The 13459-nt window shown below is 39.3% G+C and overlaps 1 long non-coding RNA gene across 1 annotated transcript in view; it reads left to right on the top strand.

Moving 5' to 3' along the window:
• Window positions 1-7059, top strand: part of LOC146320685 (uncharacterized) — a 48677-nt gene extending 41618 nt beyond the window's left edge. The window contains exon 3 of the long non-coding RNA XR_014771508.1: window positions 5777-7059. This is a non-coding gene — a long non-coding RNA (uncharacterized LOC146320685). The remainder of the gene's footprint in view (window positions 1-5776) is intronic.
• Window positions 7060-13459: the final 6400 nt, after the last annotated feature.

Raw genomic sequence — 13459 nt, 5'->3', positions numbered from 1 at the left:
GTTTTGTTATGCCCTTAATGTCGTTTTTCATCTTGCTACCTTTTTTACGTCATTTTCGTCTTGTAACATCTTCTTCGTCTTGTTATGTCTTTTATGACTTTTATAGTCTTATTATGTTTTTTTTAGGTCATGTTCCTCTTGTTATGTGTTTTTCATGTTGTTATGCCTTTAACATTGTTTTTCACCTTGTTACTTCTTGTCATGTCTTCTTCACCTTTTATGTCTCATGTCTTCTTCATCTTGTTATGTCTTTTGCATCATTTTTCATGTTACATTGTTACATTTAGACTGGTAAAAGTGGAAGTAGTGAATGACATCTTCTTGTTACACTTTGAGTGCTGTTTTTAGTCTTGTTACATTTTTTTTTACCTTGTTTTCATCTTATTACATTCTGTTGTTATGTCTTCTTCATCTTGTTATGTCTTTTATGCCGTTTTTTTTGTCTTGTTATATTGTGTTTCATGTTATGTCTTACACGCTGTTCTTTGTCATGTGAAATCTTTTTCATCTCGTTACGTCGTTTTTGTCTTATTGCATATTTTACGTTGTTTTCGTCTTGTTATGTCTTCTACATCATTTTCATTTTTAGTCTTGTTACATCTTTTTTTTTATCTTGTTATGTCTGTTGTAGTTTTGTTATATCCTGTCTAACATGCATGACATGCACTGATGGATGCACTGAGGAATCATCTTGTGTTAGTGTCCCATCTATTCTGTTGGGAAGGGGGTGCACAATGATGTAAAATAAAAATAAGCCACAATTTTCCTAAAACACATTAAGTGTCGAGCCTGTTTTGAAAAAGTAAGGAGGAGACAGTAGAGATAATTATGTTAAAAATGTAGGGAGTAAAGGTAAAATGTTGTCAGAAAAATATAGTACAGATACCTGAAAAATCTACTAAAGTACAATAACAAAGGATTTGTACTTAGTTACTTCCCACCTCTGAAGCGGAGTGTGCAGTCATTCAGATACTGTACTTTGACAGAAACGTATGCTTTTAGGCACAGTCTGTCACTCTCAATTTCTCCCTCGTTCTCTCTCCGTTTTCCTTTAAACAGGATCTTCTTGTACAACAGACTGGGATTATATTTCTTGCACCTCTGGTATGGCAATAGCAAAAAGGGGATGTTGCTGGGAAGTGTTTAAATGACAAAAGCTTTAGTAAATTGTTTTGTTCACCCACAATACTCCCCGTGATACATCCGAGCTATTGTTTTGTTCCTGTTTACCCAACATCTTTTCATTATTTAGATTACAACATAGAACCACGCCAGCGCATTGTCGAATGTTTTGGGTGCTGACTTGCACTTCTACGCCTTTGTTAGTGTTTTGGCATTGTATTCTCAATTTATGATCTGTTTGGCGTTCAGTGTGGACAATGTGCATGCAAATATCCTCCTCCCATTATGCCGGCTGTCTTTGTATGTCAGCTTTCTTCCCTAAGAGGTATAGATGAAAAGTTGGAAGGGGGGATGGAATAGTGCTGTATGTTTTTTTTTTTTTTTAGGAGGGAGATTTGTGCACACACACACACACACACACACACAAACGCGCCCATCTGTGCCCCCCAACCACATTTCAGACGTGAGAAACTGTACCTTCATTTGCATAAGAATAATTGACACTTCAAATTAGCCTTCCAATCAAAGAGGATTCTTTTTTCCAGCATATGTGCAGGCACTGAGCACTGCCATACTGGAGAATATGAAAGGGAGGGCAAAAGAGAGCACAGATGGGAGGGGACGCGTCATAAAAGATTAACCCTTTCATTTCCTCATCCGAGAGAGGAGGATTTGATGAGCCTTTTTTATAGGAAATATAACTTGATGTACAGTAAAACAGACTTTTGTAGGGGGATAATAAATGATTTCTTCTCTAAATCAAGGGATCCTATGACTGCATGGTTGGAAAAAATCTTATTTCTGATTGATAGGTATTTACCTTTGAAAGCTTTAGGTGCACTGACTGTGTTATGTGCACGTTTACACATCTATATTCACCTCAGTGGCATTGGGTGCAGGCCAAGAGAGTGAGTGCTATTAAGTAGAGTGAGTGCGTGCGTGTCATGTGGATGTGTGCGGTTTGAGGGTTTGCCCACATTAAACCATTAAAGCAAGTGCGATGTTGAATTATTGATAATGGCTAATGAAAAGGATCAGTTCAGGATAAACTACAGGCTTAACCACAGCCCTGAGGGCTAACACACACACACACACACACACACATGCACACACATAAAACGTCATTCATCTCCCCTGTTCAACATCTTTTTTAGGTTTTCTGAGACAAGATTTAAATTAGCACTAGATCTCTCTGTATCTCACTCTACATTGTTCTGTCCATGTTCCAGTTACATTACAACCCATTCAAGTTAAAGGACCAATATGTAACACTCTCATTCAAAACTGAGTACTGCAGTTCATACAGTATATTTAATAGGTTGAAGCCCTATTTAATGTATGGTTGGCCTATGGTTGGCTCGACTTGTCTCACCGTGCGCCCTCCTACCCAGGTTGCCTGCAGGCTCAGCCTTGTTTCCTAGAAATTATGTTCATATTCAACAAATTTGCAACATTTTGAGGGAAACCTAATGCCAACTGAATCAGTAAAAAGGTATTTAATTTGTTTTCAAAATCAGCAATGTTGCACAACACTATCCACTCATTGTAACTATAGAATTATTTAAAAGTCAGCAGTGTGTGACACGAGTTTTATATATATGTACATATATATATGTATATATATATACACACACATATATATATGTTGCAAAACCGAGGTGCTTCTGATGCCAAAAACTGCCCAAAGTTAAGATATTTTCTCAAAGTTACTACAATATTTTGCTGATTTTGGCACATTGGTAGTGTTTCCACTGTAATAACCACAAAATATAGCATCAAAAATCTATCTAAAATAAAACAAAAATCTTATTTTTAACTGGCTCACTCCAACATTTCCTGGGAAAAACACAGGCTCGTTTCATCTGAATCTGACCCATCAGCTGTTTATGACTGTCAATTGGCTGTCGATGTGAAGCTCTGGAGTTTGAGTTCAGTGACTGTCAGCCTCACTGCCTGCCAGACTCCATGAACATTTTGCTCAATTTAACCTTTAAACATCTATTCCTTTTAAAATATTAGTAATGATTTTTATGACTCATAAACAGACACTAATTCTGTGAACATTTAGTATTAATTTGAACTCTAATAAATGTGAAACAGATTAAAGAAAACAGTTGTTCTGTACTGGAATGGAAATTTAAAAGGCGAGCATGCTGGCTCTGGCCTTTATTAGCAGGCTTTCCTCACACCTCTGATCACATATCATGGTCATTTCATGATTTAATACAGTAAATATTTTAAACATTTCTCCTTTAAGAGCAGTGAAGGCCCCAACACTGGGACAAGATAGCTGTGTTTCCAGGCCTGCAGCTGACAAACAGCGAGCCTCTTTGAGGCTGAGCCGGTTTTCGGAGAGAATAAGGGACAGGGATTCAGTTTTTTTGGGGGGAAGGGGATAGAGAATGGGGGTTGTTGAGGGTTTGAGGGAGGAAGAGGGGGGGTGCTCGGCGCCAGCCCCTCTGAAGCGCTCAGCATCCCCCCGCTTATAGGATGGCGGATGTGTCTGGGGGTATCCATGACAACACTGCTGCATGCCAGGGACATACCACGGCAACATGGCCAAGTAGAGTAGTGGTGTCTGTGTGAGTGTGTGTGCAGATCCATTAAGGCCCACATATCTTGGTGACATTAATATTCACCCAGACAGACAGGAGAGCTGCTGCAGCCTCAGTCAGGTTGGTGTTAGACAGACACCTTTATTTCAGCCTTTGACTCACAGGTAACATCAATATACCAACTGTACACATGAATATAAGCCAGTTTCTGTAGTTTGACACAGTTGTCGAGGAAAACACCCTCTTGCTAATGGTTCAGCATGGTACAGTTTTATGCCTGTTCTATATATTCTATACTTTCACAGACACAGGGGTGTGCCCTCACATTCACACAGGTCATGAAGCACAGGTCAGGACTCACTTACTCCTCAACAAACACACACACACACTAACAGACTCACACAATCGCACATGTAGCTCTTGCACAGATCAAGCTGTGTTATAATAATCCCATCTGGGACAGCCTGGATTCTCACTCAGAAAGTACCCACATAATGATGCTCTGATGAGTTCCTGAGTGTGTGTGTGTGTGTGTGTGTGTGTGTGTGTGTGTGTGTGTGTGTGTGTGTGTGTGTGTGTGTGTGTGTGTGTATGTCTGTGTGTGTGGGAGTGTGTCTGTAACATAGAGAGACAGAGTGAGGAAGGTGCTTTATGTGTCATGGGTTATATACGGTTTTATATTTTAAACCCATATCCCAGCCCACACATGCACACGCTCACACACACACACACACACACATGCATGTAGAGTCAAACTCAGATCCAGTGGGAGTGTATTTTTAACCCCGACTGCCTGTGCATTTGCTGAGGGGTTAAAGGCCCAAATGGTGAATCAAGTAAATAATTCACAATAGTTGAAACTCTTTCGATGTAACCTCAGAATGAATGGGGGGAGGGAGACCAAAGAGACTTAGTTACGTAGTGGCACACAACAGTCCAGTCCAGTCCTACTTAGTGTGTTGACTGTGTACAAAGTATAGCGAAACAAGTAGGTCATATAGGACTCTCGTCATCTAATGAAGCCTGATTCCAAAATGTGTCCAGTGATATGAATAAAGCTGCAAAAATTTAGGGATGAATCGATTAGTTGATCGAAAGAAAATTTGTTGCCAACTATTCTGATGATTGTTTCAATCATTTTTCAAGCAAAAATGTCAAACATCTCCGTCTTAAATGAGCAATATGTGACAATTGTTCATCCAGCAAGAATGGACAGTTCAGAGGAAGACAGCTGTAGCACTGTAGCGAGTATTTAAACCCAGAGTAGCGAGTATTTCAAATTAGCATGTTTCGTTAATTTCTGATGACATATTGTGGTCATTTTATTATTTATTACAGTAAATATACTACAGATTTCTCCTTTAAATGTAAGATTTGCTACTGCGCACAGCAGAAGTGCAGATTTTATTTTATTTTTCCTATATGTGTATTTGATTTGTAGATATCGTGCACAATTTTATATTAGTCTTATGTTTTATCTGCATGATTTTGTCATGTTTAATGGTTTTTAGTGCTTATCATTAATGTATTGTTCCCACAATGCCACCAAAGGAAGAGCCAAGGACTCCTAATTTGGTTTGTTTTATGGGAATGAGCAGTTTTACCCAAAGAGGACACAGACTCTGAGAAATAGTTAAATAATTCATTACAAATAATTAAAATAATAACGCACAGTCAATATAGTTAGTCCTTGTTTTTATGGTAGTTTTAAGTAACAAAATTATTTGTAATAAATTATTTGACTTTTTGCCTCTTTGGGTAAAACCCCACTCCTCACCCCTGTAAAAAGAACCAAATTAGGAGTCCTAGACTCACTTTGTTGGAATTGTTGGAACAACGCATTAATTATAAACCTCCCCTGAACACAGTTCTTCTCGTGTATGATAGTAGATGGGAAGTCTTTGGGTTTTGGACTGCTAGTTGGACAAAAAAAGCATTTTGAAGACGCCACTTTAGGATGAGCATTTTACACAACTTTTTGACATTTTATAGACTAAATGATTGATCATGTTGCAGCCCTAGATATGAATAACTTGCCTGTTTATATTGTTTTATGTACTTCTACAGCACTAACCATTACATCTGTCCTGTGGTTTTAGGTTGCATGAAGACCTCAATGTACATCATGACCTAGAAACCAATGGCACAATGACTGGAGGCAAAAGACGTCAAGGATATCCAGCTGATTTCAGAGGTGACTACGCTCTCTCCTTTTTTCTGCTCTCTTGTTATATGGGTTATATTTTACCCCGCTCTGGATCAGCAGTCTGTCTCTGCATCCTTTTCTGTATGAAAGTGTCTGTAAGACATTTTGAGTGACATTGCTTCTGTCAAATGGCTGATTGAAGGAGACACGGAGAGAAATGCTGCGCTAATGAAATCGTCTGACCCACATCCTTTAGTGCTATCCATTTCTCCAAAGACACAGAAAGGGCATTTATACAGGTAAACCATGACTGGTCCCTGAAGTGAAAGAGGGGTTTTTCAGAAGGAAGAGGAGCATCCATTATTTACTATACTGGGGTTGCTAGACACTTAGGAGATAATGCAGTGCTTCAAGCATACAAAACATAGAGCCTCCTTGGTGCTGGGGAGGCCATTGTTGTGTGTTTTGAACATGTCTGTTTCCATCCATACTGACAGATGAAAAAGAATATGTCTCCCTAAGGTTCAGAAGCATGGACAGAGATAGATAGAGAAAGAAGGAGAGGGAGAGAATGGGAGGGTGGTGAGGTGTGTTTTTTTGTGTGTCAGTCATATCTTGCTGCATGTTTGGTATTCATGTCTGTGCATTTGAGTACATGTGTGACTATATATTCCCCCTAGTCTGGTTTTTGGCATCTGTATGTACAGTAGTGTGTGTCCAAACCCACTCCAGTCCTAGATTATGGCCTATATAATGTAAATGAAGTAGTCTTAGACATTGTAAGCACGTCTGTACTTGTATGCATGCCTATATGTGTATGCATCATGTTCCTCCTGCACTGAGTCTGTATAAGTAGTGTCTTCCAGCTCTGATAGGCTTCAGTCGAGTGTTATTCTCTGCAGATCAGCAGCAGCATCAGTTGCCTCCTCATGGAGAGTGGAGGCATCTGACTGCAGTCCACTGGGAGTAGTTAGCAGAAGGAGAGCACGGCATACAACTCCTCCACCCTGTTATCAGACTTGGGGCAACACCAGGCACTACTTTCTGCCTTTGTCAATTTCCCAAGAGACACTTTGACATGAAATCCTTTTTTGTGGATGAGGGGAGACCACTCCCAAAAATTCCTGTATTTTTCCGCATAAATGCGCATTGTGATGGAGAGCATGGCAGCTATCCATGTTTGCAGATCTGGTCTGGGGAAATCTGCGTCTACTGACATTAAAAATTAGAATGACAAAAGAATTATATATATATATATTTTTTTTTTTTTCTACATTACACATAAATGTTAGATGTCTTACTTAGTCACAAAAAAAACACAAAAATCCTTGTGCTTCATTTTACATGTCTTGGCTATTTCTCCAAGTGGCTAAGACATTAGCATGTATCTTCACCAGTTTCACTGCAAGGACATTGTTAGAGACAGTTTGAGGAGAAATGTAAAAATGGATGATCAGAGAGTGTTTATGGAAGTAAATTTATAACAAGTCTTTGCTTCATTTAATTTCTAAATAGTGTTTGGATCACTAAGGAGAAACACTCGATCAAACTGTTAGCTGTCTCAAATTTCTGTCTCTACAGTAGACGCATGATAGATAGATACAAATAACTGTACACATGCATTTGTTGTGATTAGACCTACATTACTTATGTTCAAAAACTAACAAGTCAATAACTTTGCTAAAACACCCAAACATCACGCAATTTCAACAACACAAGACACTGCAAGCGAGCTAAGGCCTAACAGTCCAACAGCAAGAAGACCAGCCAGGCACCTGTCTTGCAGCATTTCACAAAGCTCTCGCCAACAACTCAGTCTATTTTTCTTGACTTCCTCCATCAGCATCGTCTTTGGTCTCTTTGTCTGTGTCACAATGTCTGTAAAGGCTGCTGAGTCCAGTTATTTCGCCCACTCACCAAGCTCTGATGCTGGCATGACTCTGGCGCTGCTCCCTGCCAGCATTATGTGTGCTGCAGGCCTGAGAACCTCCTACTCCCAGTGGCCAAAAGCTCCTGCTGCTATGAACACTATGTCCCAGCAGTACAGCTAACTGAGCTAAAAGCTAATAGCTAACAAGCTGACAGCAACTAGATGTAGCAGCAGTTTACTTCACTGTCCATCATGAAACTCTGTAAAACTCTGAGAGTTGAGGCAGAGCAGTCTGAGGAAATAAAATCCAGTTTCATCAAAATAGTGACAAATTCGATGATGTGTGACTTTGTGCCGTAAAGCCGTAAAACTAATTTGTTGCGGCCCGGCCACCAAACTGAAAGTGGATAGTGAATAGTGAATAGTGCAAAACAGTGGGAATGATAGAGGCACCATTCACCCTTTTACAAGTCTGTGTAGCATTTAAAATGATTTTGAAACTGTTATTTTAAGGTAGAATAGTTTAAATATTTCTTTAACTTGATACCTATTACCCTGTTTTGTCATGTGTAAGGCATTTTGTTTATACCAACAATTCTTTGGAAGTTCTTTAAATTACTGTGTGCAAGTCAGAAGTAGTGAGTATGTTACATTTCCAGGCACAGCCCAATCATGGTGACAGCTGTTAAAAACAATCATGTTTACATGTAAACAGTGAATGTGGATATGTTTGAGTGTAGGAAGAATGTAGGATAATGTCATTTTACCCAGGCATGCAAAACATCTGTGCTGATAACACCGACTGATCAAACGCCACAAATGCCACACGTTTAAAAGCTGATCAACTCAACTAGCTCAATTTACCTTATAAAAAGCAAGCTCTTGTCTCTCTTGTCAGTTCATGTTTTGTTTGATGTAACCAAAGTATCAGAAATTCTGAGAACCATCAGCAAAGACACACACACACACACACACACACACTGCGGACATCATCCTTATATATAGGCATTAAACTGCAGTGTCAGCAGAGCAGATGAGGAGGATGCAGAGAGAGGCACATGTAGCTTTGACTAAGATCAGCTGCCACAGACAGACAGGCAGACCAGGCAGGCAGCGTGTGCCCTTGAGGTGCTGTGAGCAGGCAGAGTGGTGTGCTTGAGTTGTCTGAATCCACCTCCCTTCATCTTTTTTTGGAGTTGGGTTGAGTTTGGCTGTTGATGGCCCTGGGACCCTCTGCCAACCCCAAACTGTTCTGTACTGTCAAGCAAACATCAGAGAAATTTGTTGAAGGAGACAGCCTGGCCAAAAAAGTACTTTTGTACACTCTGAATCTTGGAAAAAACTGAGGGGAGTTGCTGACTTATAGCAACTTGCAGGGGACGCATCCACTTTCAAGAGATTTGAAGTATCTGACAAGATAAATCAGCAAATACATTTAGAGTAAACCTTTAGGAAACACCTCTGTTGAAGTCATGGGATCCTAAAATGACGTGTTACTCTGCCTTTGTTGTCTGAAAATGACACCATACAATGAAGATTTAACTGAGCCAGTCAGGCCTCCTTACTGCCTCAAATGACCCCAGCTGTTCTGTGTAGCCTATACATTCATATCGGGCTCCAGAATACCTCTCATGCTTGTCAACATGCTCTATAGTTTCGGGGAAATGTAATACCATAATGTCTTTCTAGAGGAAGGGAGTGTCAGGTATGGCAAGAGTAATTGAGGAAGGGCTGGAGGTGCAGGTAACCCAGGTTAGGCAGGGTGTAAAGGGGATCCGATAAGGCGTTCCCCAGACCCTACAGTCTCCCAGTCTCCTCTATGAGAGAATAATAAGCAGCTGTAACCCTGAGACACTCCCAGGCCTGTGTCCTCAGCTACAAAAACCTTCGCCGGGCGTCTTATCAGGTTCTAAGGATATCACGTAAGACAATACATGTGAGAAGTGCAGGGGGAACAATGGGAGGAAAGTGCAGTGTGATATGAGGGGGACTAATGTCAGCGGCTATTGTTGAGGCCTTTGTCACCGTCAAGTACACCGGGAACTCACAGCTCACTGAACTCCTTTCATTCAGGGATCTCGCTTTGGGATGTGATGAAACTCTACAGCAAGTGCTGTCCCTCATGCTTTAGCAATAGAAAAGTGTACTCACAGCAGTTATGTGTTTGTTACAGGTAAACTGTAACTATACAGGGTAAGATCCAGTCTGGCAGGGAATGAAAACTAGGTTTGAAATAAGTAAATCTAGATTTAAAATTAAGCTGAGCTCTGTTGCACAATTAAAAACTAATATGTCTAGTAAATCCAAGTTGATTGGTGTTAGCTGTAATTAAATAGTACTTGATAAAGATATGCTTGGCTACCAAAATTTAAATGAAAAAAAAAATGAATGATAAGCTTTCAGCTTTCAGCTTCTTTGTATTCCTACACACAACAATATACTGTTTGCTAGTTAGCTAAAAAGTTAGTTAGCCAGCTCTAATTTTTCCTGAGAAAAATTTCTTTTCCAGTTAATGGTGCAATATGGCCCAGTAATTGAATCCCACTGGAGTGAAAGAAATGATTTTTGTTGCTGTCTGTCACTTAACTTTGTTTAAGGAACTTGATTATTTTGTTCAGTCCATCTAAAAAGGGACCAATTTTAAAAGTAAATATCTTTAGATGTAAGATTTAAGATAAAAACTCAAATCAGAGTTAAATGTTTTGGTGCAACAGAATTATATTTAAGGCAGGTGCTATTAGCACCCAGGGGGCTGCAGCCAACAATACTATTTGCACCTGGAATGTTAATAGCTAATTTACTACTCCTGCATGGCAGCGACAAACCACAATCTTTCTCTAATCCTAACCAAGTAGTTTTGTTATCTAAACCTCACCAAACTGCAACTGAAAACTGAAAATAAAGTGAAAATAAGAAAGTCTAAAAATGGAAAAAACAACAACACTTATGTCTACTTTTGCATGGGAAGCTAGTCTCCAGAGTTGAGACTTCCAAGGGAGAGTCCTCCTTGTTCAATCCTTTCATTCACCACAGCCTCTTCTCTACAGAGACTTTGTTTTTGTTGTTCTTCATAGCTAAAATATGGGGCTGGGTGTAAAAAGCTAGTGTGTGAATATTCTTACCCGGGTGCAAGTAGACACACAGGATTTTGAATATAATCTTTCTCAACTTCAAGGTTGTTTTAAAGCTGTTGTAGCAATATGAAATAGATGGTAAATGACTAACTGAGATTTTAAACATGTCTTGAATTGTTTTAATCATTTTCATATTTATCTTTTTTTAGGTAAGGAGTCCTCTTGATCAAATGGAGAGGAGCCTGAATTTGGTCAAGACGGGAGCTTCAGGATGTTCACTCACATGGTCTCTGTGCTTCATGTTGCTCTCGACAACACTTGGACCTGTACTGTACTCTTTATTTCTGTATTTCTATCATTTCTGGTTTGTTGACAAAACTGACAAATACTGCAACTTTGCACTAATATACTGAGTTATTTATTTTTTTTAATTCATTTCTATGGGAGAACATTACGGGAGAAAAGAGGATGAAAATTTTCTACACATTCAAACTTGTATTTATTTCATGTAATTGATTGAGTCTAACAAGTATATTTTTGACAGATAAATAAAGGAGTTTTTTTCCTTTAAGTGATGTTTCAGTTGAGTTATTTCCTCCTTTCTGTGTAGTACTTTGGCACTCCAGGTAAAAGAACAATGTGCTTGACATAATTGGGTCCTATTTGGTTATGAAAAGAGCATGTGTGCTGATAAAAGCTGGCAGGGTGATCAAAGCGCCGTGCGGCCTGATCAAAATCGTACACCTGACACAGTTGTAGTTTATCCAGACAGACTTACGAAATGTGGGGAAACAGATCTCAGACAGTACCAAGAAGAAGCCTCCCTGTTTAAAATCAGCTCCATTCCAGATTGTGTGCTGTCAAACCAAATGTATGTGTGCAAAACATGGAACAACAATTAAAAACTAGAATGAAGTCTGTGCTTCTACATAACCCCAATTCCCAAAAAGTTGTAATGCTATGAAAAATGTAAATAGTAACAGAATGTAATGATTTGCAAAAAATTGGCACATATTCAATCAAATACAGCAAACAGACACAATATTTAATGTTCAAACTGATAAACCTTATTGTTTCTTGTAATTATACTCTAATTTTGAATTTGATGCCTGCAACATGTTCCAAAACATTACAGTCACAAGGACCTTTCTCAAGACACAGCAACTATAAAGTGACGTAGTGCTTTAATACAGCCCATAATTGCACGATAGTTTTTTGTTTTTTTTTTGTTTTTTTTGAAGGGTGCCACAAAGACATATTAGTAGGCTGGGGATTTAAATGGGTCAGGTGAATCAAAGTGATCTAAATATATAATACGTATATATATATATTTCCCTATTTTTTCATTTATTTAGGTCAGTCCAGTACCTGAAATCTTTTACAAAGAGGCCATGCTGTTGAACACATGCAGAATGTGTCCTGGCATTGTCTCACTGAAATACTGTACTGGATGTCTGGGTGGCAGTATATGATGCTCCAAAACCTGAATGTACCTTTCAGTATCAGTGTGGCTTTCATAGACATGACTATTACCCATGATGCCATGGGCACTAACACACCTCCATACCATCACAGATACTTCTGAAGTCAGTGCTGGTAACAATTTGGATGGTCATTCTCCTCTTTAGGTGTTTTTTGAAAATTCCACCACTTTCCCAGTCTGTTGTTGCCCCTGTCCCAACTTTTTTTCAAACATGTTGCAAGCATCGAATTCAGAATGGGTGCATATTTACAAAAAACACTCAAGTTAAACAGGTTTAACCTGAAACATTTTGTCTTTTTAATATGTGTATTCAACTGAATACAAGTCAAAAGGTTTTTGCAAATCATTGCATTCTGTTTTCATTCATGTCATACACAAGGTTCTAACTTTATTGGAATTGCGGTTGTACTTTTCCTCTTCATGCATGTCAGGTTTAAAGAAAAATAGAACAATCTGACTTTTGTCTCCCTGTCAAAGTTTCCCTAAAATTTTATTCACTCTACAACAAGAGGGCTCAAAAGTAGGATCCATAAAATCTCTGACAAATTGTTTCTTATGGGAAAGAAGCCCAATTTTTCTCCCTTTTCTATCTTTCATTACTCCACATTCATCTTTATGTGCCTTTCCATTTTCTCCTTTCTCCTTCCTAATCATATTAATTCTCTCTGTCCCTCCCTACTTAACATTCATCCTCACTATTTTTCTCACGCTTGCCCCATCTTCATTTCCTTTACCAGCATTACTCTTCCCCTCTTTCCTACGACCGTCTTTCAGTCCCGTCTGTCCCCCCTCGTCTTCCCCCGCCCTTACCCATTCTCTTGCTACCTCTCTCCCTTGTCTTTCTCTTCCTCTCAGATGTCAGATCACAGTCTAGTCTTCCGCTTGCCCTGTCATCACATTTTTCACACAACCCCATCCCTTAATTGGGCCTGTATCATCATATCATATCATGTAGAATATCTGATCACAGCAAGAGATGAAAGATGGCCTCCACCTATCCCCTCACAGACAGACAGACACACACGTACTGAAGACTCCACACCAACAACACGCAGCCACGCTCACACAGACACACATGTCAGTGGTCGTATGGGACAGGAATCTGAGCTGATGGCTGTGTCTGTGTACATTTTTACACCTCATGTTTGCACCGAGTTGTCGATGTGATTGTTACAGCCTGACAGGTGAGATGGTGTGTATTCCAAGAGT

Source organism: Lutjanus erythropterus, chromosome 10, assembly GCF_056507025.1.
Source record: "Lutjanus erythropterus isolate fLutEry1 chromosome 10, fLutEry1.hap2, whole genome shotgun sequence".
Classification (NCBI taxonomy): domain Eukaryota; kingdom Metazoa; phylum Chordata; class Actinopteri; order Lutjaniformes; family Lutjanidae; genus Lutjanus; species Lutjanus erythropterus.
Note: the sequence above shows the minus strand (reverse complement) of the source record. Positions and strands in the feature narration are given on the sequence as shown.